The sequence below is a fragment of the Tachypleus tridentatus genome, chromosome 7 (genome assembly GCF_004210375.1).
Source record: "Tachypleus tridentatus isolate NWPU-2018 chromosome 7, ASM421037v1, whole genome shotgun sequence".
NCBI classification, from domain to species: Eukaryota; Metazoa; Arthropoda; class Merostomata; order Xiphosura; family Limulidae; genus Tachypleus; species Tachypleus tridentatus.
In genome coordinates, this window is record NC_134831.1 from 46,958,576 (window position 1) to 46,984,897 (window position 26,322).

Below are 26,322 nucleotides of genomic sequence, written 5' to 3' on the forward strand. Positions count from 1 at the left end.
CACCAAACACGCTCGCCCTTTCAGCAGTAGGGGATTTATAGTGTGATGGTCAATCACTTGTGAAAGAATAGACCCAGAGTTGGCAGTGGATGGTGCTTACTAGCAGCCTTCCCTCTAGTCTCACTGTTAAATTAGGGACAGCTAGCGCAGATAGTTCTCTTGTAACTTTGTGCAAATTTCAAACCAAACCATAGTGATCGAAAGCCCAGACTGCACAGTAGTTATTTTATTAGATATGCTTCATTTTGTATCTGTGTGATGTTATATTACTACTCTCTAGTCCATCTGGCCTTTACACACATCAGCAAACCCATGGAACAAATCACCGATTTCATAATTCTGTATCGATTTCAGATTGTTAACACGGTTCTCATATAGAAACTTCAGATGCTTGGGAAATTTAACTTTTGTTCTTAGCTTTAACAATAGCTACGATTTTTGCAGAACTTTTGTGCAAAACGCGTTAAATTAAGCAAAAAGAATTATTGTGAATGTTCATCATGGATCAAACATTTTGAAACTAATAATTCATTATTAAAATGTTCTTTGGCAACCGAATAAGATTAATTTTATGGTTATTTAGTTGCAGTGCATTAACATGACAAAGAAAACATAATAATCATATAAATATTTTATATTAAATTTAATCTATGTTTTACATTACACAAAATAATTTAAGACCTTCGACGTCAATCGCAGTTCCTATTATATCTCCAAGGTTCGAAGCTTTTCGGACATTAAAATGCTTGTAGTGAACTACCGGCAAGCTGATTCTACATTATCTTATTACTATTGTAACTTCTAATGAGACAGGCAACTTTATTTTCTAAATGTTTTAGCATGTGTTTAGTTTTTGTGTTTTTATTATGGTAAAGCCACATCGGGTTATCTGCTGTGTCCACCGAGGGAAGTCAAACCTCTGATTTTAGCGTTATAAATCTGAACACTTGCCTCTGTCTCAGTGGAGTACAAATGTTTGAGTAACGTCCCAGTGCGAGTAAAACACTAATGCTCTAGCAGGTCATATTTACTCATAACATAAATTACAATACGGTAATAATAAACAACATTATACTCTATATCAGCAACTAAGGTCTAGCACACTTTTGGTTTGTCTGTTTGGAATTTCGTGCAAAGTTATACGAGGGCTTTCTGCGCTAGCTGTCCCTAATTTATCATGGCAAGACAAGAAGAAAGGAAGCTAGTTATCACCACTCACTGCCAACTCTTGGGCTACTCTTTTACCAACGAATAGTGGGATTGCCTGTCACATTATAATGCACCCACGGCTTAAAGGGCGAGCATGTTTGGTGATGTAGATTCAAATCCGCGACCCTGGCATGACCAGGTCCCACACTTTTGGTAAGGGTAGATAAAGATCTTACGAATATCGTTAAAACACTGATAGATGGTTAAAATATCATTCTGGTAGTGAACTGAATGAAAACAAAAACATTAAATACAACATCTGCAACGTGTTTCTCAACGTTTTAGTTGTTTGATTTAAATAGCTGTATAATCTTTGTAATCTTTTACACAGTTTACGTTTTTTTTCCTTTAACATGATATCGTTTTTTTTTTTTTTTTTTTGTAAACACCAACCAGGGAAGATGTTCATGAGTATTCAGAGGAAATGAAACCGCTAGAAAACAGTTTGTTATAAAAATTTGCTGTTAGTGTAAACGTGGTTTGTAGTCACTATGAGAAAAGCCTAAACACTGGATAGGTATCATTGGCCATTAACTGGTCACTACCATTATTAATATATGACGCAGTTTCGCTGTCACCTAGTATTTATTTCCACTTACATTCTGTGTAACACTGGGGTTACTCTCGTTTCAAACGTACAAGGCATATGGCTTTTACATTGTTGATCGCGCACGGAACAATATCCCCTACATTTTGATGTTTCAGAAATTAATTAAAATACACTGAATGTGAGGTACATTTTATGACGATTATACCTAACTAGCACAGTTAATGATACCATGCAAAAAAAGTTTCTTTAGCACTGTACTTCAACAGACAAATGCTCTTCGCTTCTGTAAGATTCTGGTTTTATTGCGAGAGGCGTCAGTAATTTTATATGAATGATAAACCACAGCCGTTGTTAGGTCGTCAACCTTATTTATGCATTTGTTGCATTTTTTTTTAACAAGTGAAAATTAGGATAAATTAAAATCTAAACTAACTGCTCATCGAACAGTGCACTGTAACTTGGTGGCTATTATCTAAAGTTAGTATTCCATTGGCTCACTAGAATGAAAATCTTCATGACGAAACTATCTACGATAAAACGCTGGCGAGAGCTAATTAGCAACTTGGAACCAAATATTTGGCAAATAACCACAAATTTGACACGTTTATGTTAGTATGAGGAATTCAGCCTAATAAATACATTTTTCTTATTTTTCAGCAAAACTTTGAAATCGTTTACCAATTTGCTTCAAAGAAAAAAGTTATTTTTTTAGCATATTTGAAAATATACCTATCTATTAGCATCACCTCTTCTTAATACCCTACAATATACGCATGCGCAGTACCAATGATTTTCCACGTGAGATTGAAGGTCGTTTCGTGCAAAGCACACCGCAAGTACACTGCATTGCATAGAGTTATATTGCGGTTAATAGATATTTGGATTTTCTGGAGGTTTTCAAAAGACTTTTTTTTTTTTTCGTATACAGATTGACCAGGAGTACAAAATCGACGCTCCTGAGTAAGGAAAGTTTCAATACCGTTTGTTATGTTTAAATTTGTGTAGTGTAATTTGCGAATTTGACTCCCCCCATTTCATAAGTTACTGAGATTTAGAAGTTCTGTACTAAGCAATTATAATTTATAGTACATGTATTAAACTTGTCTTTCGATATTGTTACGTTACAAATTTGTGGTTCTTATTCTTAGATATATAGATTTTTCTTGTTACTTTAGTTTGAAAGCATATGATCTGTAGTTTGGAACTTGTGTTAGGAAGTGGAATTATGTAATTTAGAAAAAAATGAATTAACAAGGAAAGGTTGGAATGGAATTGTTACTTGTTAATTTCATATTAGTTATTAAGTTGCACAGAAAAATTCAAATTCTCTTTGAAGAAACTTGCCTTCTAGACACTTGTGAATATTTAGTTAATGAACATCATTTTGTCACAGAGTACTAACATAACTTTTGTAAGGAGAAAGATAAATATTTTATTTCAGTTTGAAACATATTTTTGGTTTTTCATGAAAAGAATAAAGCTTATAAAATCTTTAAGTTGAATAATTTAAACTTTTAAACCTAACTTTTTCGCACTAAACATTGTAATTTATTTTCATAAATTTATTTTGTGTTTACATGTTTCATAACTTAAAAACCGAATACCAGTTTTCTTTTGTGATAATGTTAGTTGAAACAAAAATTAAGTATTTGTGATAAATGTTTCTGTTGGAATTATTTTTGTATTTGTTGAAGTCATTTGAAACAATCGCAAATTAAAAAATGTATTTTGAGACAGTATAAAAAATCCAATCCATATTTATTTACTATCACAAGAAAAAAATGATCCATATAAGTTTGCTTATTCCCTAAGTATAAAATCGTTACAGTTTCCACTGATACCTGATGTTTTAATTTTGTCAGTACAAACTAACTAAGCTAAATTATAAATACATCTCCCATGAAAAAGTTAAAAGTATTGTTAGGAAGTTGGGTTTATGTTTGATTCAAATATTATTTTTAACACTATGTATTGAAACAGTTATGCTGGTGAGATGAAAATAATGTTTTAGTTGTTGAAAAACTATTACTTTGGTCAGGATTAGTGTACAAGTTCATAGATATTTTCTTTTATGTTTTGTAAGTTTAACAGTATATTTCTTTTGCTCTGTTAAGTCTTATTTTCCCTTATAGATGTATAATCATTAGTATTTTTATGCTGTATGCCTGTGTGTTCATTATTACTAGTTTTATTAGTTATATATTTAAATTTTATATTTGTGCCCTCCAGTAGCTCAGCAGTATGTCTGCAGACTTGCAATGCTAAAAACCAAATTTTGATACTCATGGTGGGCACAGCACAGATAGTGTAGTTTGTAAATTTGTGTTTAATTACAAATGCATATTTAAAAATTTAGTAGTTTGTTAATCTGTGTATTTGTCATATATTACTGTATGTTAGTTTTAAGCCTTGATCTGTATTGCTATATTTTAGTCTGTTTTTGTGGTAATCAGTTTGTTCATAGCACTTTGTTTTTCAAGATATTTTTGTTTGAAGTTTGTGTTTAATATATTTTTCTTTACTAAGATATGAGTTCATTTATGTCCTGGTTTATGTGGTCAGTAATATTTTATGTCCAGTTTACCACAGTTTTATGTCACACTTATTAGTCTATTAATGTAAATAAAATAATGACCTGTATTTCCAGAATGTGTATTGACCCAGTATTTCACTCTTTATCTGCAGCTATCAATAACCTACAAGTATCTTCTTATCTGTGCTGTATAGATATTTAACAGTATTCTTCTTCTGAGAAGTTTTTAATTAATGTTTTGTAGTTTCTCCTCTGTACTGTATTCTCTTTTGGCAAGTTTTTCAGTAGTGCTGTTGATTTGTGAATACAAGTTTCTCCTGTATGTTGGTCTTTCTCCAACCATCATTGATAACAGCTTCTTATATAATCTTGTGTTGCATCTTGGCAAAAGCTTTCTAAAAATCACAAATTACATACCCTTTTCGTTTATCAAGATAAATAACATCCTCAAAAAAAATTAATGCATTAGTAAGGGAAGATTTCCATTTAGTAAATCAATGACAATATCATGTGATATGTTCCTCAAGATGAGTTTGTAAAGCATCTTTAACTCATAACAAATTTTCTGTTGCACAAGTAATGTAAATTGGTCTATACTTTCCAGGACAACTCTTATTTACTTTAAAAATAGGAGTAACATTAGTAAATATTCAATCTTCAGGTCTATTAACCTTTCAAACATGAGAGAGGAGAGGATCCAGTTGCTGATCTTTCACATTGTTTAACTTTAGGGGGGGAAAAAAAACTAGTCCTGGTGCTGTATGTCTTTTAGTTTTAATCTTTCTATTTTGTCATCAATCCTGAAAAAAATCTACAAACATGATGATGAGATACCTACTTGAAGTAAAAATGTATTTTAGGATGGTATTAACACTTTTGCTAATAAAGCAGAGAAGGTTTCAATCTTCTTAGATCATCTTCAGGTTGACAAAGAGAGTTTGCAACTGACAGTTGATGGGCATGTCTTAGGGACGAGAGTGTAAATGGGTATGAGATTTTAGAGGGCATTGCATTTAGATGTTAGGCTAAGTGGTGTAGATATATAGGTTTTCCTTTATATTGGTTTAATTTTGGTTTGAGTTGTGCAAGTAGGGCTTTTTTGATTTTGCATTTGTTTCCCTATTTAGTATCTTGGTGTTTTTTATGGTTATGTTGCATATATTTGATTTGCAGTGTTCAAAAACATGTGAAAGTGTTTTTGTTTTTGGAATCTAGCTTCCATTTTACTGCTTGTTTCTCCAGTATAGAAGTCATGGCAGTTGTTGCATTGTATTTTATGGATAATGTTAGTGTAGTTTTTACATAAGTATGGACTTTACTCTTGTACCTGGTTTTTGAATAAGTTTCAAAAACATTTCTGAATGCTGCAAATAAAATACAAGAATTTTTAACATGCATTACCTTTAAAATACTTACAAAAAATCCTTGTTAGTTTTAACTCTGTCATTTAGCTCTTTCTGATGAACCCTTTTGAATTTACCAATTTTTTTAAATATTATCTTCCCTTGTTCTATAAATCTTCCATCCTGTCTGTTAATAAAAAACTTAGAATTGATTTGCTGTTATCTTTAAGCCAGTTAGGTTTGATTTTTTACTTTTTCAGGACATGCTCATCTTGACTAAGAGTAAATTGTGTTTAAAATTGACCAAATATTATCCTATACCACCTTTAAAACTTGCTAATAAAAAAAAAACAACTAGCACATAAGTTGAACATATAGTATCTGAAAATTAGTAACTAAATTTTATCTCAACATACAGAGAGGCAAGAAGCTTAACTATACTTTATTTTTCTCTCACACATTCCCCCACTGTTTTCAACTTTTGCAAATATATCTTTTTTTAGTGGTTAATAATAATAAATTTAAAACTGCATCCCCTCTGATTCTTTCTGATAATTTGGTATAGAGAACCATCCTGAGTGATGGTTTTGATAATTGTCTTCCTCATTGCTTCACTTCTTAGTCCTAGTCAGTGCATTAAAAAACGTGGCAAGGCTTCAGTAATGTTCTATTTTAGTATGTTTATTCAGTAATATTTTATTGGATGGATTTGTAATCACTAATTTTACATTGGTTGCTTTTTGTATGTACTTTTTTAAATCAGTTTATTCAGTAATATTGATTTGTCTAATAGTAAGCAACTGTTTTGGTATGTGAATTTTTTAGTGTTATTTTTTCTTTCATTTTTATGATAGTTCTTTTGTAGCAAGTTTTTGTTTAATACTTTTGTCTGTTGGTTTGTATGTTTTACTTTATCTTTGTTACATTTTTCTGTCAGGTCATCAAGTTCACAAATGTTTTGTGTAGGTCTTTCTTAATAGATGTGTATGTTTTTGTTGTCTTTAGTAAGAATTTCAATGTGTTTTTTAAGAAGAAAAGCATCTTCAAGAGTAGTGTGCTTTATTTCAAGTTAAATCCATTTTGCATTCTGGTTTCAATGTAGATGAGAATGATGACATTTATCTTTTGGGCAGTATGTCAGTCCATACAGGTTAACCTGCAGCTACCCATTATACATTTGGGTAGACTGAAATAATTTGGGTAAAGTGTTTTGCTGAACGACTCGACATGTTTGTAGCAAGCTGCAATCTTCTGACTACTTGTCCAGTGCACTAATCACTGGGCCACACTGTCCACTTTTGCAATTTATGTTTGTTTGCATATGGTTTTAATGTTTATACACTGTTGGCTTGTTTCTTCAGTACTGATTTGTTCTCTGACAAAGTGAATTCAATAGTTACTAATTTCCAACATTACTGAACTGTACACACTCAGTGGATAGACAGAATGCAATATATAACAATGTATGTACATCAGATATACAATTATGAAAATAGAAATTTGTATTTAGATATTTATTTTTTTTATGTTTATTCAACACTAATGTTCTAATTTATTAATTATACTCCTTTATGAACTTCCCTTACAACAAACCAGTATATGAATATATTACTGTTATCTGTGTACGTCTAGACTGAAAATGTTCCAAGTGTTTAATTTAAAATGCTTATTGCCAGAACATTGATTTGATGTAAAGTGAGTGTATCTTATTTTACTTGACCAGTGTGGTATGCCTAGATTATTTTTATCTAAAACAAACAACTTTCATAAGAGGTTGGTTGAATATCCTTCTTTAAACTTGGACTGTTGAGCTTTAACTGATCCTACAGTTGTAACTAATGAGAATGACTTAATTGTGTTCTTGTTTCCTTTTCATGTGTAGAAATAAGTGCAAGATAATCTGGCATAAATGCATATACATCTTCAATGAATGGAAAAATATTAGGGTTTACTGTTGCACAGATTTTATTTTCTCTTATGACATATAAAACCATCATTATGAAAATCTTGTATGACAGTTGTTTAACACTGCTCTCACTAAATGTAGAATTTTCTTTTGCATGAAATTTACATTATAAATACCAGTTACTTGGGTTGGTTTGCTTCTGTATTGCTGGAAATTATATAAATCCAAAATAGGCAACCAGTTTTCCAAAAATACATGTTTGACAGGTGTAATATAATGTATTGGCTCAGCTATTATTTTAAATATTTGAAAATTTAGAAACATCATATAATTCTGAGTAAGATTTTTCAAATAAACATTTAATTTATTTGAAAGTTTGATAGATAATTTTAAGATTTGCCTGTTGATGGAAAAGTTGAAGTTTTTTCAGTATATTCTATTATATTTATCAAAAAAAGTAGGAAAATGTCAAGACTTGTATACTTTTGATACAAATTTCTCTATTTAGAGCTATTGTGTCAGTTTAATTCAGTGTGTTGCAAGTTTTAAATCTTGAAAAAAATTAAGTTCTATGTTTTGTTTGGTTTTTAGTTTTTTTAGAACCATATTGTAAACTTTGACATTTTGTTTTGTTCCTCAATGTTTTTTGGCAATTCTCCATATTCTCCTCTATTCTGCCAAACTTAAGCTCAGCACCAAATACAGCGTTTGGTTTTTAACCTGTACAACACTGAAATATTGTAGAATGAAAGCATTTAAATCTTGGTGTATATGTAAATATGTAAATCTACAAGTAATTATTTTAAATTGCAATTAAAAGAATAGGTGAACATACAATTCAGTACTATCATTGTAACATTAGTGCTGATTGACGTTGATTATGAAGTTCACATCAGCAACATAAAAAAAAAACTTGCCCAAGTTTGTCATAAATAACATACAACCGTTAAGAATAATTCTTTTGTCTTATAAGAAATGTTGTACTATCATATGTAGAAACAAACTTGTGCTTAGGATTTTACAAGTAATTTATGTAAAGTATCTCAGTACTACTGAGTGAAATATGTTTTATGTATTTCTTTTAAAGTTCAGTTACACTTTTTATTCTAAAATCATAATGATCAACTCATTTTTGACAGCACTTCAAAAATTTATCAAATGATTTTTGCCCATGTGGTAAAAGAAATCTTTAATATCATAACTTACAAAGCTACATAAGTTTTGTGAGCCAAGACACATTTATAATTGCAGCCTATTTTACTCTGTCAGAATGCTATATGACATTGTATTCAGTGAGTTTTCTTCTAGCCTTTTGAGTTTTGGGTTAGTAAATTTCAACCAAAATCTTATTTCTAGGCTATAAGTTCTATGGGTGATGGAATTTTATGTTAACTGTTTTATAAACTTCACACATGTAATTTTAATGGAGTTCATATTTATCTATTAAAAATTACCCTTTACACTAACTTGAATTTCAAAAATGATCAGAGAATTAATAGAATAATGTAAACATTATCTTAACCACATTCAAACTTGCATAAACTGAAATATACCATCAACTAAACCCAGATATAATTTGAGCATTGAAGGAGTCAGTTGGGTTAATAGATGTTTTTGTTGAATGTGTATCTTACAAGTTTGCTATCTATTCTGTCCTAGGGTTTAATCTTCCAAACTTTTTATGGTATGGGATATTGAAGGTGATAGTTTGAGCATAGTTTATCTGTTACAAACACACAATTTCAGATACGTTTCTGATAAATAACAACTTACTATAAACAACCTGTATACTACTGAAAAAAATTTATAAAAGGAAAAAAAACTATTTCAACAGCAACTGATGAATATAAAAATTTCCTTCCTTGCAAAAAGTATTATAACAGTGAAATTTAAAATATCTTAGTAAATGCAGTATAGTTTCACTTTGTTGAACATTACATTGCCCTCTCCACATGAATATTAAATTGGAAATGGAAAAGCTTTTTATCTGATCTCTTATACTATAACTATTTTAGATTCGTTGACTTTCAGTAATTTAATACTTGTAAGTACACTGCATATTTATGAATAAATTATTCAACAATTCAAAAGGATTGAATAAATATGAATTTATTGTGATTTTATAAGTTTTTCATGGTAAAACTTCCATTTGAAGTTATATTAAATATGAGAATTAAACTTTTTTTCAATAAATTTTGTTTATGTTGGTATTTCAATATATTTTGTTCCTAAGAAGTTAACCATCCTCTTTCCTTTGACATGGTTTAATTGATGATTTAAACTGATTTGATGTTTTAGTGTAATTTTACTACAAGGTTATCACATTATTTTTTTTAAATTTGTGTGTGCATGTTATTTCCACCTGTTCCATACATGGACTATGGTCCTGTATTCAAGGCTCGGCTCTGTGCCAGCTGGCAGTTGACTTGAAGTGAGCAACGTGAAAACAAGCTTTTCCAAATCAAACCCTATATTGGATTTTGGCTGTCTTGCTTTTGTAAGGATCGGAAGGAGGAAGTTGTTCCGACTAGACTACACATTGGTCAGTTTTTTAACTCATCATTTTCTTTTATCTGGAACTGATACACTGATGTGTAGTCTAACACTGGTCTCAATAAGCCACATTTTACTTTCTTGCCATAGTTACGACTCTCAACGACCATTTTAAACGTGTTCTGTCCCAAGGTTTGTCCATAACATTAAACAAGTGTTATTGGTGATGGTGACACTGTCCACCTTGGTAATGTTTTTTAGTTTTTTAAAGACCATTACTCTTTTTAATGCTATACAAGTTTTTTTAATTTATACATTAGAACTTTTTTAATGTTATTCCCTTTTAAGAATCAAAGTCCATCTAGTTCAATATTAAATTAGAAAATGGCTGTAATGTTAAATAACTCGAAATCAGGACTGGAAAGGCCAACTTTAGGTGACTAATGCTGCTGTTTGAACTATCCATTTGAACTTCCTGTTAGCCATCCTGGGAAATTATTAAAATTTTGCTGCTGGTCTTTTAAAACTTTTATTCCTTTACTTTTTGAAAATGGCCATAATGTCAAATAACTTGAAACCAGGACCGGAAAGGCCAATTTCAGGTGACTGATGGTGGTTTTTGTACATACCTGTTAGTCTTCCTGGCAAGTTATAATTACAATTATGCTACAGAAAGTCCTTTACAACTTGTTTTACTGTGGTTTTTCTCTTAACGTTATAGACTAGATGTAATCATTGGTTTTAATACTATTTGTATTTTAAACTTTTTGTTTTATCTTAATTTCCTTTTATGACTTTTACTAAATTTACTTTTAACTTTTTACCAGATGATTGGCACAGATAGCCTAGCTGCTTTGTGCCATAAAACATGAAATCAACCAACCAACCAATTATTTCCACATCATTTTGTCCTTATATTTTATCAAATCAGAAAGAATATTTACATGGTATAATTGCTTTTAAACTTTACTGGTTATATATCATCCTATTATTGGTTTTGTAAATGTTAAGATATCTGTTAATCATAGAAACTTGCACACAACATTTCAAAATGGTGAGATGTAGATTCATTAAAATTATTGAAAAAAGAAATCTTGGTGGTTTCAAGCTTGAACATGCCTTAAAATTTAAATCCATGATATTAATTTTTTTTTTTTTTAAATCCCAAGACTACTTATGACAGTTGTGGCACCTTAGATGCTGATGAATTATTGTTCATTTTCAGGCAATTTTTTTTCTGGTGGCACCCATCTCCTTTCTGAGTAGCTATCCTTTACTTAACAGTGAAACACTAGAAGAAAGGAACCTAGTCAACATCATCTGCTGCCAACTCATAGGTTGCTCTTGTACCAATAAATAGTAGGATTGACCAACACATAGTGCTCACCATAGTCAAAAGGGCATCATGTTCAATGAAAGGGATTCAAAACAGTAGATTTTGTGTTGTACCCTACCCTCTTGGTGATGAACAATTCAAATTAAAAAGAGTTGATTTCTAGATGCAAGGTGAGGGATGCATGAGGTAACACTTTTTACTTTGGGCTTTACATTCATATGCCCTTTACATGTACTATTGATTCTGTGGTGTATGTTCTTTTTCCTTATAAAGGAGAGAAATAGGCATGGAACTTTGAAGTAACAAATGTATCCAAATTCTTTTTAACATATGAATCGGTGAATTTGCTATGAGGAAATTGCTACGAACAGATGTGTTAAATGAAAGCATTACAAACAGGTGGTTGAAATAGACTGTGTCCCCCAATAATCGACATCATGAATGGTGCTTTGTTTCCTTCCTAGGAAAACATGTGGTTCTGTAAAATTTTATAAAGCTGTTCTTTTTGATATACTTGATAGAATACATGCAAAAGATATTAGAAGCAAAATTTTCTCGATGTACAGTGTGCACATAAAGTATAAAAATAGTTTTATATAATATCTCCAGCATTACATTTAAACATTGTTTGATGAGATAAAAGTTTCCAGTTAATATGGTAATACTTTTTACTATTGAAGTTATAGTATCACCAGCTAGACCTGCTAATTAAAATGGTTTGATGTACTGAAAATTTAGTATGGTTTCAGCAGATACTAAAGATGCTGCTTCATGTGCCATTTGGATTAAATAATTAGGTTAGTGCATGTGTGTACATACCTGTAAAGAAATTATGGGGGTTTGCTATTGTTTACAAAGGTTTTCATTCCTTGGAACTTCACTCTTTGAAGATTGTTTAAGATACCTGTTACTGCATGAGGAAATTCACAGGTAGTAAACCAATTATGTTAATTTGTACATATTCTAATATAAATTGATTGAAACCTAGTAAAATATTTCACTTGTAATTGTTAATTAAAATAAACATTTTATATCATTAGTGCTGAAATTATGTAAGTCTGTGACTGGCAAGAAGATTCATTGAGCTAAGATGGGGTGCTTTTCCAGTCAGCCCAGCCTACCTCTTACAGTTCTGCATGGCAAGAAGGTTTGTGAGGAAAGTGAGGGAATTCAAAGTTGGGAAGAAGCTGAAGGTGTTAGAGAACCACCAACTTTTCCACGTTAGACACCTAGTGAGAAAGAGGTTATTGTGCAAATAAACTGGCCAAAGTAGTCATGAAGTTATCTGGAAGCAGCGTGATGAGAACCTATCTTGCATACTGAAGAATATCCTTAAAGGATTGGTTTTAAAAAAAAAATGGCTGGAAGCATTTTAAAAGGTGGCATACTGAGTCTTGTGCAAATAATTAGCATTTAGAGAAAAAGAATGGAATAAGCTTAAGCAAGATAATGCAAGAGAAAGTACAATTCAATCAGTTTAATGAAGGGATAAAGACTGGGCTCTTAGCTTTTGTGGATAATTTTAAGATCTAGGTAATCATTAGAGACAAAGGCACAGAAGGAGAAAAGTAGGAAGAGAAAAGGTTTTTTCAAGAACCTTTATGGGTTTGCAAAGAAGTTACTTGTTAGAGTAGAGCAAGAATGGAATTCTGAGGGTTCTAAAGGAAGTGATTGTGCAGCATCTGCACAATACTTGGTGTGATTCCAACCTTGATGTTCCACTTCCAGTAATGAAAGATCAGATCTAAAATGGAAAGAAGTCCAAGAAGTGGTGCATAATTCAAGAGTAAAGAGTGCTGTAAGAAACCTTGGAATTCCCTGTAAGCTGTACAAAATGTGTCCCACTAATTTTTGATTGCTGTTCTTAATACAGCATATAGATGTGCAGTTGTATTGATCAAATGGTGCATTGCAAATGCAATTTATATTTCAAAGGATTGTGGTGGCACTAGGCAGTTTTACTACATCTCTTTGCTAAAGTTAGAAGGCAAGATCCTGTGCAGTGTAGTGCACAGTAGAATGTTTATTTTCATTATATCCAGTAGGTATTACACCTGTCCAAAAACCTGGAGTCCCAGGGTTTCAAAGCTACCTTGTTTTATTTTCATTTTCTTTTATGTATTTTACTACATTTACTTTATTTTTCCCTTTTTACCGCACATTTGGCGCAGATATCCTAGCTGCTTTGTGCCATAAGACACTAAATCAATCAATCAACAATTCAAAGCTACCTAAAATTCATGTTGATTCCAAGTGGAAAGTTGAAGAAACAATTGTGGAGGTAGAGAGGATGTTGTGATTGAAAGAGATGTTAGTGGCAAAATCACTGGCTGTTTAACTAAGATGAGAGAAGAAGGTAATGGAGTTGCTGTGGATTGAAGAAAAGTGTATTGGGCAATGAATGCCCCAGTCACAGCAGTGGATGAAATTAGAGGTAGTAATGGAGAAAGATGGGAGCTGCTTACAAGGTGGATAATAGTACTGTGAAGATTAATATCCTCTTAAGATCAGTGTATGATCTTCCTGAAATCCTTGGAAGCAAAAAATGGCTACTAGAGCAACAATGAAAGATCAATAAATTTTGACTGCAAAGGGTGTTGTAGCTTACTCATTTCTTGAAGGAGAAATGACCTAAAAGTAATAGAAAATCAAATATTTCCTGTATGTTTCTTCAACCAGATGTAGAGTAGCTGATTTTTTTTTTTTTTTACAAGGCCCTAATTTTCATAAACACCTTTGCTCTTATCATTTGGTATCCTGATATGGTGTCAGTATCAGAATTAATGAAAAGTTATTAAAGTGACAGTTCCCTTGGAGAAGAACTTCAAGTTGGTGAGGTACAATGATCTTTTGAATAAGGAATGGACTTACCATGTATTACTGTTTGAAGTTGAGTGGCCTATTCATGAGCAAGAGTAATTATAATGATTAATGGTATATCATAACAGTAACCCTTTTTTGACCAGGAATTTTGTTTTCAAGAGCCAAGGAAAGTTTGAAACTCATGAAATATGAGATGTAAAATTTTTTATTTCACTTTGATGTTATTGAAGAGTTGCCTCTACCAATTATATCATTTGATTTAGCATAAATAAACAACATCAAAGCAATCTTTTGTGGTTCCTTGGAATACAAATGGTCTTACCAAGTATGCTTTTATAGTAAGCAGAAGGTTAATCTTAAAGCAGAACAAGAAAGTCAAGTATCTAAGGTATATTTGTTAGTCAAAGTCTATACAGACATTAAAAAATAAAATTTTGAGACTCGTATTCAAATTTTCAGAACTTGTATTTTGCCCCATAGAATTAAAGTTATTCATTGTCTGTCAGTGGAAATTACAACAGTGTTTGGAAGCATGATATTCACAATAGCCAAAATGAAAATTCAGGAATTTTTCAGAGCCACGACTTAAAAATACAATGTTTTTACAGGATTTTCAGTACTAAAAATGTTAGTCTGCTTTTGTTAATATCCTTGGTTTTAAGAGATTGAATGATCTCTGGGTAGCTTTAATCTTAATGCAAGACAAAAGTAAGAGTTGAGTAACTAGTGTGATTTGGGTTCAGATAATACTATATTTTTCTTGAAGCAGAGTTTTTTTCTTCATTTTGTTTGTTTTATTAAGGGGGTGATTTGGCATGGGGCATTTCAATGCTAAAGGTGCAGTATATATATATAGATTGTTTACAAGGATGTCTAAAATAATAGTTTTAAGGATATTTAGTTTTTTCACACCAAAAGCTATTAAAATTAAAATGTTCAAACTTGCAAAAAATCTAAAGGGAAGTTTCTCCCCATACTTATGAAAAGAAACTTTTAATATTGTAAGGGTCAAACAAACCTGGACCTATGTTGGAAATGTGTTAATTGGGGTTTTGCAAGTTATACATTAAATAAAAAGGGGGAAACATAGTACATTTATAGTTGCTACAATCAGTGTTAAAATTGAGAGGTGGTGTTCTAGTAGTTGAATTTTAACCATGTGCATGGGTGTATGTTTTGTGAATAGGATTTTGCTGACTGCTGTATCTTCAATTGAGGAAAAGTTGTACAGTTAGTCACACTAATTCTTCTCTGTCAAATATATACATTACATCCTGCTAAGGCTGTATATAGTTTATTTGTAATGCTTATTTTTTTCCACCAAGGTTATTATTTCCTATAAATATCTGTTGAGATTGGCATGTTTGTCCACATGTCAAGACATGAGAGGGTTTTATTTTATTCAAATTATATAGTGAAATATATGCTGAGGTTTGCAGAATTTAGGTGATGGAGATTTTCACTTAGTGATAATTCATGTGATCAGATAAGTTATCTACATGGCATTTCCAAATCCTGGGTTATAAGGTTATCTGTTGGGCACTGGCTTCAAAATCTTCCATGAAAATGTCACTGAGAATGGGTGAGAGAGGTAATCTCATAGGAAGGCCTCTGGTTTGTTCACAAAATGTTTTTAGAAATTGGGAGTAGATGGGGTCAGTGCAGAAGGTGTGAAAGACTGTCCATTAATATTGGTTCACAGATGGAGGGAGCACATTTGCTGTAATCTCTTGCAGACAAAGGGAAGAACAAGGTTGATGGGAATACTGGAGAACAAGTTGGTAACATCAAAGATGACCAAAACTTCTGTGTTGAATGGAGAAATTTTTAAGAGATTTCTACAAATGTTTCAGTATCCTTGATTCTGGCTGGCAAATTAGTAAAGGGTAAAGAAGTTTTGCAAGGAGTTTAGCTGTGTTATGACAGGATAGGTCCATGGTGCTTAAAATGAGTCTAAGAGGAGTATTAAGTTTGTGTATATTGGGTAAACCATAGAGTTGAAGTGAGTTGCTTCTACTGTTTATTAGAGTTCAATAGCTTTCTGGTTCTAATCTTTTGATAACTTCTCATTCAGTTCAGGTTGTGGGGCCTTTTTTTTTTCAATTCCTTTTAATGTCCTGTCTTGTATAAAGGACTGTATTTTCTCTTCATAAGACATCTTATGCAGTGAAAATGTATAGTTTCCTTTGTCTGGTGGTAGAATACAAATTTTAAGATTTTTTTTTTAAGGGTGTTTATAGTGTAGACCAACAGATTAAAAGTATATGTTGTGTGTTTAAATGCAAATACCAATTTACAGGTTGAATCAAAATTACTCAAATTATTTAGAGTAATCACTATGTTAAGTTTACATCATACAATTTGCAATTTTTTGTGAAATGTAAGGGGAGAAAATGCCTGCCCCCTCTTGCAGGTGCCTATGTATGTATACTTTGTCTTTGACAATGTAATTATTTACGCTTTACATATATTTTCTTATTCAAAAATAAAGATATCTGCATTTTTATAATTGGGTAATTTTGACGATATGCAATGTAAAATAACCATGAAATAAAAAATGCTTGTAAGATTTTCTGGAGTTCACTTTGTTTTTAAGTAGGGGATTATATTGTAACATTTTTCTTTTGTTGAGCAGATTCTTTAAAATCATCTGAAAATAGTTATTGATAAAAACTAGTCTATTCCTTCCCTAATTTTCCTGTAAGCTTCCTTCACTTGTACATTGTTGAAACTAGTACTTTGTAGGCCTAAATGTACAAACAAGTTTTGAAAGGGAAACACTAGATATGGTAATTGTACTACAACTAACGTGTAAATAAACTTAACACTTTCACCGCTGATCGATCAAGTAACTGGGTTTATGGAAAAACTTACACTGGTCCAAACACCTTACTAAAATTGACTCAATATTTGCTATACCAGGGCTAAATGCTTTACCGATGCTGGTTTCTTGTTATTCCTCAATTATAATAGACTTTGGTGCACCAAATTTGCGTCTTTCTGTCTTTTTGCTCTAAATGTCGCATTATTTCTGGCAAATATCTAAAAACATGAAAAAGTATAGTTTACAAAGCTAGCTGCTCTGTCCCTGGATTGTGAAATCCCTTGAACAATTCCAATACAAAAATAAAGCTACACTAAACTGTCTATTCACAGAATCTTATTGGTTTTCATTATTGAAGTCCATGTTACACAGATGGGATTGTCACTTATCCCTTGTCACTGGCTGTCTTCTTTTTTGGACAGGTTATCAAATTAATCCATTGATGGCCCTGCTTTTGATACTCTGTAAATGGTCTCAACAAGGATCCTGGACACCTTAGAGTTTCTATTGGCAAACCTTTTCTGGAGTTAGTTTTTTCTTACTGAAGTAATTCCAAAGACGGTCACATTGGATAAACTTTAGCTTGGATCATCTGTCTTTCTAGATTCTGTAGTCCACTTTTTTTCTTTTTTTTACCATTATGTATGTTGTTTTTTTTAAATATTTCCTTTGGAATTTGCTCTGTTGCAGTGAAAAATATTCAGTCATACTTTATTACATTGATGGAATTCAGTTATATCTTGCCATTAAACAAAATTGTTTTCATGAGTATAGTCATGTCTGTGATTTTTTTACATTACATCTACAAGAGCTGTATCAACTACTTATTCCTCTGAACTGGATAATTTGGTTATGCTATGTTTCAGTCATTTGATGATGATTTATTGCTGATAACTCGTCATATGAACATTTCTTGGTGATATGATGACCATCTTTGTACCTGGAAGATTAATCTTTGGTATAGTAATTACAATGTAGTGCATAAGGATTTCCTGACTATATACTTTGAAGCTATTCCAGCCTTGCATCCTCGTCTCTGTGTGAAGTCAGTTTTCAGTATGCTTTCTTCTTTTATGTCAACTACCCATTTGCTGTTTGTATCACATCCTCTTCTTGTTGAACCAATAAAAGCAGTTTCATATCTTTTAAGTTCTGTGATGTCCTGCATTTATTAAGACTTGTTGTAATCCCTATGTACATTCCCTATAGCTTCATTGATCTTGCTTTTAACTAATTTGTTTTTAATTTCAATTTTTCTTAAAATAGTAGTTTTATTCCCCTTTTTCTTGAATTTTTGTCTCGTACCTCTCCGTCTTTTAATTCCCTGACATGTTCTCTAATTTTCTCATTCATATTGCAACTGTTTCAATAATCCCAATAAATTCCCAACATTGCCTCGTGAGATCATGTCGAAAGTTAATTTTATTTTTCCAAAGTAATCTTCTTCTAACATCAGTATTTTTTTTTATTTTTTTTTGTTGGACATGTTCTTCAAATTATTTTGTGGAAGTGATCTAGTCACCTAACGGCAACAAACTAGTTTTTCTTTATCGTTTCTACAATGTCTTCTTTTGTATATTGTTGTAACTTTGTACGTCTAAATTTACAAATGTGTTCAAACGAAAACACTGCATACTGATTCTTCAAAGACTAACTTAAATATGTGATCACTTTTACAGTTTCAATTAAGTACAAGTGATAATTAACATTGATCCAAATACTTCAATAAACTTGAATGATTCATTGCTTGTTGTACTAAACGAAAGAAAAACGCACTGTTTTGATGCTTCGCTAATTTTCGTATTTACAATATTTCGTCTCGATATTCCCCGAATTTACTAGCTTTGTGACATCACATATGAAACATTTTAGATCTACTCCAACACTTTTTGGTTCTTAGTTATACACATTATTGTTTATGTCTGAAGTGAAACATTAAAGCTGATAACTCTATGTTTCCTGAGTGTATATTGCCTTTTAGGTTAAAAATCACTCCTCATTGTGTCTGAGGGCCGATAACACTAAAATTTCGGTTTCGATAGCTTTTGTTGGTACCGAACAGATCGCTTATTTATGAAACCTTTTTTTTTAGTGTTCACTGCTGGGAATCGAACCTCATATTTTAGCGTTGCAAGTCTGTAAACGTACCGCTGACCTTATAGAATTAATAAAAAGAAATATAAAAATTACATCATAAGAAAGGACAGCATAAATTTTACTGTATATCTAAACCTTAGATGAAAATAGTATATTGTAATATTAGGTAGAAAAAAGATTTTACAAGAGCATCATACATTCACAGCTTCTCGAGTACTATAGAATTTGTAACAATGAACAGTTCTTAATTTCCAGTATTAGTATGTTAGTAAATAAACTGACTTTGAATGGATTTAATAAGATAACTATTTTTTTTTATCAAGCACACGAAATATTCATGCAAACTTAAAAATAATATGAAGTATTTATTGTGTTAATTATTATTTCGTTTACATTAACTTTTATAAGAGAAATTATTGGAATTACGTTTTTGGTCTGTCTCTTGTATATGTGTATTAATGTAGAAGTATCACTTTCCTTATACATGATCTGCTACTATGTAAGTCCTGTACAACATACCAAACTCCTCTTGAAATTGAAGGACATTGGGGGGGGGGGATACACCCATGAAGGTTACTCCCTATGTAATTGTGGATTATTTCAGTGGAGTTATAGTTTAGAGGGAGTTAAAGAACATTCCTGAGTCAGAGATCCTCGCTGGTTTCTCCAACCAAGGCATTTATTCAGTGTGCCGAATCTCCACTCACGAAGATGGAATTTTGGTGCCTAGTAATGTTTGATATTGAGGGTTACATCATCACGTTCTTCTGCCACAGTCAGAGCAGGTTATATGAACTGTAAGGTACAGCCATACATTCACATGTTTCCATTTTTAGTGGTTTAGTCACTCAAAAACATCATGTTGTGGTTCTTTAACATATGCTCATTGTGGTGGCAAAGACCACGATGTTTACAAGTGTAAACTAGAACCACACTGTGTTAACTGTAGTGATCGCCACCCCTCTTACTCTATTTCTTCACCTAAATGGGTGGAGGAGAAAGAGATGCAATGCTTGAAGACTAAATAATATCTCCTATCCAGAGGCTCGTAAATTATTGCCCCCAGCTCCATCTCAAACATATGCTGCTGCACTCCCTTCCACTGACCCAGTGGGAGTGTAGATAGATCTCTGTATACCTTCAGCAGAGTCATTTGCAAAGTGTGAAGAAGCTTTTGCTCTCCATGATTAAAAGGGTTGACGAATCTATGTTTACTTCCATCCCTATCCCTGCCACTCCTTTTTGTGAGTGCCCAATTCCACTTCCTGTGGTTTCAGGTTCAGGTGTTTTAGATCCAGTCCCTTCTGCAGCTCTGAGAAGTAAAATGACAAATCGTTCATGCCCTCAATTGCTGGTATTTTTGTCCACAGATAGACCTGCCTACTCGACCCAGGGCAGGATCCATGGAGATCGATAGACCTTCATCCAGTAAAAAAAGAATATGTGGTTGAAAAGAGAAGTGCTCTCTGCCAAGTTCTCCTCTAATTAAATAAAAATGGCCACTATAATCCAGTGTAACTTTCGTTCAAATATAGATGACATTAAGGATTTGATTGATTCTTACCATCCTATGTCTCCCCCTTCAGGAAACATTTCTGAAACCTGCTGATACAGTCACCCTTTGGTAGTTTTCTTTCTACAGAAATGAGAGGTTTTGTAACAAACGAGTGCATGGTGAGATAGCACTGCTGGTTGAGCAGCATGTGCCTACCCTGTCTGTTCCACTTCATACACCCTTGGAAGCTGTAGCCATCCATGCTTCTTTGGGTCGTACCATCACTGTTTGCTCTCTCTATTGGTCTTCTGAAGAGAACTATGATCAGTCAGACCTTGATGCCTTCATTGAGCAATTATCGTCTCCCTTAGTAGTCTTGGGGGATTTTAATGGATTAATTCCCTCTGAGGTGGTATTGATATTGATAGAAGGGGTTGTTGCATAGAGCATATGCCCTTGGATTGTAAACTATCTCTCTGTGATACTGGTTCTTATACTTATTTTCATGCACCTAGTCAATGTTTTACTGCTATTGATCTTTCTATTTGTTCCTCTTCACTTTTCTCTTGCTTTTCTTGGAGTTTTGACAGTAACCTATGGGGGCAGTGATAATTTTCCTGTCATTCTGAGAGAAAATTGCAATGGCCAATGCCACCTGATCTGCATGCTTCAATGGAAGTTGGACCAAGCCGACTGGCCTTCTTTCACTGCTCTAACAACGTAGGCCCAGCATGGCCAGGTGGGTTAAGGCATTCGACTTGTAATCTGAGGGTCGCGGGTTCGACTCCCCGTCACACCAAACATGCTTTCACTTTCAGCCATGGGAGCAATATAATGTGATGGTCAATCCCACTATTTGTTAATAAAAGAGTAGCCCAAGAGTTTGAAGTGGGTGATGATGACTAGCTGCCTTCTCTCTAGTCTTACACTGCTAAATTAGAGATGGCTAGCGCAGATAGCCCTCGAGTAGCTTTGCACGAAATTAAAAAACAACATACTTTCAAACTTGATCTTGCCACTGTTTGTAAACCATAAATAGAGGACTGCATGGCAGCAGTTACTGACTGTATTGTCCAGACAGCTGCTCAGTGTATTTCTAGAACCTCTACACATTTTCCAGAGTATCCTCATTTATGGTGGAATCCTGCCTGCCACATCGCATGGAAGGCTCAACAACAGGCGTGGGATACCGTTCGTAGGTATCCCATAGTTTTAAGCCACACTGCTTTTCATCAGGCCTGTGCACATGCTTGGCAGGTGAGACCTCTCAGCCAGAAGGAATCTTGGATTAACTACACCTCTAGCATCTCTTCTACGACCAGTTCCAGAGTCATACGAGATAAAATTTGGAAGGTTAATGGACAGTATACTTCTGCCCTCTTTCGATATTGCTCTGATGGCTACAAAGTTGTTGATGACCAGAGCATCGCCAGTACTATTGGCGAAAGTTTTTCCCGTGCATCCAGCACTTCTGCTTCATCTCCCACCTTTTAAGCTATCTAGACACGGGCAGAACGATCATCTCTTTCCTTTTGGGCTGATTGTCTTTGTGACTACAAGTGCTCCCAATGATATTTCAAGATGCTGTGCCATTTCTCTCCTGCCTCTCTTCTATTCTTCTCAAGTGACAACATTTTGCTTCTCTATTTTTTACCCTGAGAAAGCTTATGACACAATATAGAGTTATGACATCTTGCAAGATATCCACTTGTATGGGTTGCATGGCCATTTACCCATTTCTATTAAACATTTTTTAATGAACCAGTGATTCCATGTCTGGATTTGACCCTTTCCTGTTCTTTCCCACAGGAACTTGATGACCCTCAGGGCTGTCTTGAGTGTCACACTTTTCATTATAAAGATTAATGCCATCACTTGACAACTCCCCCTACAATTGCAAATGCTCTCTATCAACAACTTCCACATTTTGTGTCAGTGGTCGAACATGAAGTATATTGAGTGGCAGCTACAGACTGCCCTCAATCGTTTACTGATGTGGGCCACAGCAAACAGCTTTAACTTCTCTCTCTTTAAAACAACTTGCATGCACTTTTGCTGCCAATGGGGTATTCACACTGATCCTGAGCTCCATCTCGGAAAAGTTGTACATCCTGTAGTCCCTGCAACAAAGTTCTTGAGGCTTATCTTTGACCATAAGCTGACCTTTATTTCACACATTAGGCAGTTACATGTCAAGTGTACAAGGGCACTGAACATCCTTTGTGTCTTGTTTTCTCTGTCTTGCAGAATGGATCAATGTTCTGTGATAAAAAAAAATCTATCATGCTCTTCTCTGATCAAAACTGGACTATGGCTTTGCCAAGGTCTCAGCCTCAAAGGGGCCTTCTGCACTTCTCCAGTCTAGAGTTTGTACACTGAGTCTCATGAAACTTCTTTATACATATGCCGTTTGTATCTGTCTTTATTGTATGTTTCAAAACTTCGAATCTTACCATAGCATTCCACCTAGGTTTGTGTTTTCCTTTCTCAGTGGACCATGCTTTTATACAACAGATGTTTATCATTGTTACTATAGCATTCCACCTAGGGTTGTGTTTTCCTTTCTCAGTGGACCATGCTTTTATACAACAGATGTCTATCATTGTTAATTTTGGCCTTCTTATCTAGGCCCAGTTGGATGAATTGAGTTTGTCCTTGGATAATATAGCTGTATCCACTAATCATCTCATGTCATCATGAATAAATACCATTCACAAATTTGACCTTTCTTTGAGTCATCTGAGGAAAGCAGATACTCGCAATTGGAAGTATTGCCTTTTGTTTGCCAAACGTCTTTCGAACCATCCTTTCATTTCCATTCATACAGATGGTTCTAAATCAGGTGACTGGGCTTTGCTATATGTTGTGATTTGGTTGTTGCACACAGAACCTCTCTACAATTCGGTAGTGAACTGTACGCCATTTATCTTGCCCTAGATCACATAGTTCATATACTGCATAGCTTCTATTTATACTGACTCGCTTAGCTTTCTGTTAGCCCTGGAATCACTTCATATTCGTTCTCACCCTGTTCTTGCTGATATTCAAAACTGAATGGCCCATTTCTCTCTATCATCTATTTTTATCCAGTATCTCTGGATACTAGGCAACGTCAGTATTCGCGGGAACGAACTAACTGACATTGCAGCTAAATGTATGCTCTGGTACTATCACTGCCGCACCTGTCCCACATATAGACTATGGTCCTGTATTCAAGGCTCGGCTCCGCGCCAGTTAGTAGTCGACTTGGAATGAGCAACGTGATAACAAGTTTTCCCAGATCAAGTCTTCTATTACTCTTTGGCCGTTTTGCTTTCGTAAGGATAGGATTGTAAGGAGAAAGTTGTTTTGGTTAGGCTACGCATTCGTCACAGTTTTTTAGCACATCGCTTTCTTTCATCTGGTACTGATGCATCACTGTGTGGCCTGTGTGACACTCGGGTCACAGTAGTTCACATTTTATTGTTATCGTCACGATTGAGAGCGATGGCACCATTTTAAACATATTTTTACCATAGATTCTTCCTTGACGTTAGACAGTGTTATTGGCTATGGTGATAGTGTCCACCTGAGTTTTTTTTTTGTTTTTTTTAAAGGCCGTTGGTCTTTTAAACTCTATTTAAGATTGAAAATTGGATTAAGATTTGAGAATTGGACTTTATTTTGGTTTAGCATGATTTTACTTTTTTTACCTTTTATCAATTGTTTGGGGCATATAGCCCAATTGCTTTGCGCTAATAAACGCTAAACAACCAATCAATGAGTAATACATAATGTACGATGAATATTTTTTTCTTGTCCATCTCTACATGCTATAGCGATAAGTACGAATTTACAACGCTAAAATCGGGGGTTCGATTCCCATCGGTGGATTCAGCAGATAGCCTGATGTGGCTTTGCTATGAGAAAACGCACACCCTACATACTAAACACGACCATGTTTAGTGATAAGAACAACTTTGTACATATTTAGTATGTATGTCACTGTAATATATACATTACCACACTTTTGCAATCAAATAAAGAATTTAGAAATGTTTGATAATGTCTTCAGATAAAAGTTCTGACTGCATCAAAATAAAGTCAAAAACATGGCGTATTTTCTGGTTTCTAAATTACTTTAAGTAATGCATACAGTACTGACTGTAGCGACTCGAGGTGCTACTTTTCCAGTTCTCAATTTTTGAATCCGAAATGAAAAATTAATAGTAATGTGAGAGAATATCCTTGAACGTGATTTTCAACCCAAATGTTAGATCCAATATAAATTATTTTTCTCGGGTATCATATGTTTACAACTTGATTATTAAGCATTTATACATAACCAAGTTGATCTCGTAAGCTCTGGAGATAAACATAAATTGCACGACTGAAGTACTCACTTCGCACTTCTTACTGAAAAACGACATAAGATTAGTCATTATTGGGCTTGTTAATGCCTTTGCTACGAGAAGTTTGTAAATATTGCTTGTTAATAATTTGGTTATTTTAGAGTTTAAGATCTAGTTTTCTCAGTTAACAGATTGTTTTGGAGCTTAAAATCTATTTTTCTCAATTACCAATAACGCATCTTAACGTCTGTTTTTATCTATTTGAAATGTGAACGTGAACATTCTTTGTGCTTCAGCCCCACATGTTTAACAGTCAGAGTAAACGTTCATATTGTAAATGCTTTTTTCTGTGAAACAAGTCTCTGAACGTTATCACTGTGAAATGGTGAAATGCTGGAACCCAATGTCGTAAGAAAGTCTAGACTTCCAACCTAATGTTGCATACCGGCTCTTCACATTACCAAATTACCCTCCCCAACTTCCTTAGCCTAAAATGCAAGCTATGTCTGTATGACTGAACACTTTTCTTTATTTGTCTACCATGTATAGACTGTCTTTCTGCGCCTTTTAATTCCTAGCCCCTTGTTTTATTGTAAAACGTTGGTTCACAATTTGTAATATGCAACAGATATTTGAAACATTTTACCATATTCCCCTTTAATTTATTCTTGCTTTTCATGCTATCAGAATGTAAACAGAACTTTTATACTTAAGTAATAAGCCGTTTAAAATACTTTATTTAGTTAAAATTGAATATGTGTATACAAGTGTGTGTGTGTGTGTGTGTGTGTGTGTGTATACCACAAACATGACAGAGACTTGAAAAATCAAAATGAAGTGATAATGTATTTCAGGTCAGGACGGCTGGTATGGGTATTAACACTTTTACTAATAAAGCAAAGAACAACGTTTCGACTTTCTCGGTCGTCTTCAGGTTAAAATTGTCATCATTAAAACCCATAACGGATGACGTCTGTGGTCATAACACCAAGTTTTAGGGACATTCTGTCAGTTAGTTAAAATACTTATGATTTTACTTGGTCATATGCTAAAGTAGATTTAAAAAAATTAATCATCGTTTTAATGGTGTACTTGATAAATTGGTAGATGCAGAAATAATTATTCGAAAAATTTAAATTGATTACGCATCAATGAAAAAGTTACTATTACAGAAAAAAAATAACTTTCGATTAACCAGTGGCCCGGTATAGCCAGGTGGATAAAACTACTCGACTCGTAATCCGAGAGTTGCGGGTTCGAATCCCAGTCACACCAAAAATGCTCGCCTTTTCAGCCGTGGTGGGCGATGTTATGTTACGGTCAATCCCACTATTCATAAGTAAGAGTGACCCAAGAGTTGGCAGTGGGTGGTGATGACTAGC

The 26,322-nt window shown here is 33.5% G+C and overlaps 1 protein-coding gene across 2 annotated transcripts in view; it reads left to right on the forward strand.

Moving 5' to 3' along the window:
- Nucleotides 1-2,530: 2,530 nt before the first annotated feature.
- LOC143255585 (clustered mitochondria protein homolog) overlaps nt 2,531-26,322 on the forward strand; it is a 100,403-nt gene continuing 76,611 nt past the window's right edge. The window contains exon 1 of one of the 2 annotated variants that reach the window (XM_076511462.1): nt 2,531-2,719. The gene's annotated coding sequence lies outside the window, so the exon portion shown is untranslated. Of the gene's footprint in view, nt 2,729-26,322 lie in introns of both variants that reach the window. The other variant, XM_076511465.1, reaches the window with a different exon arrangement.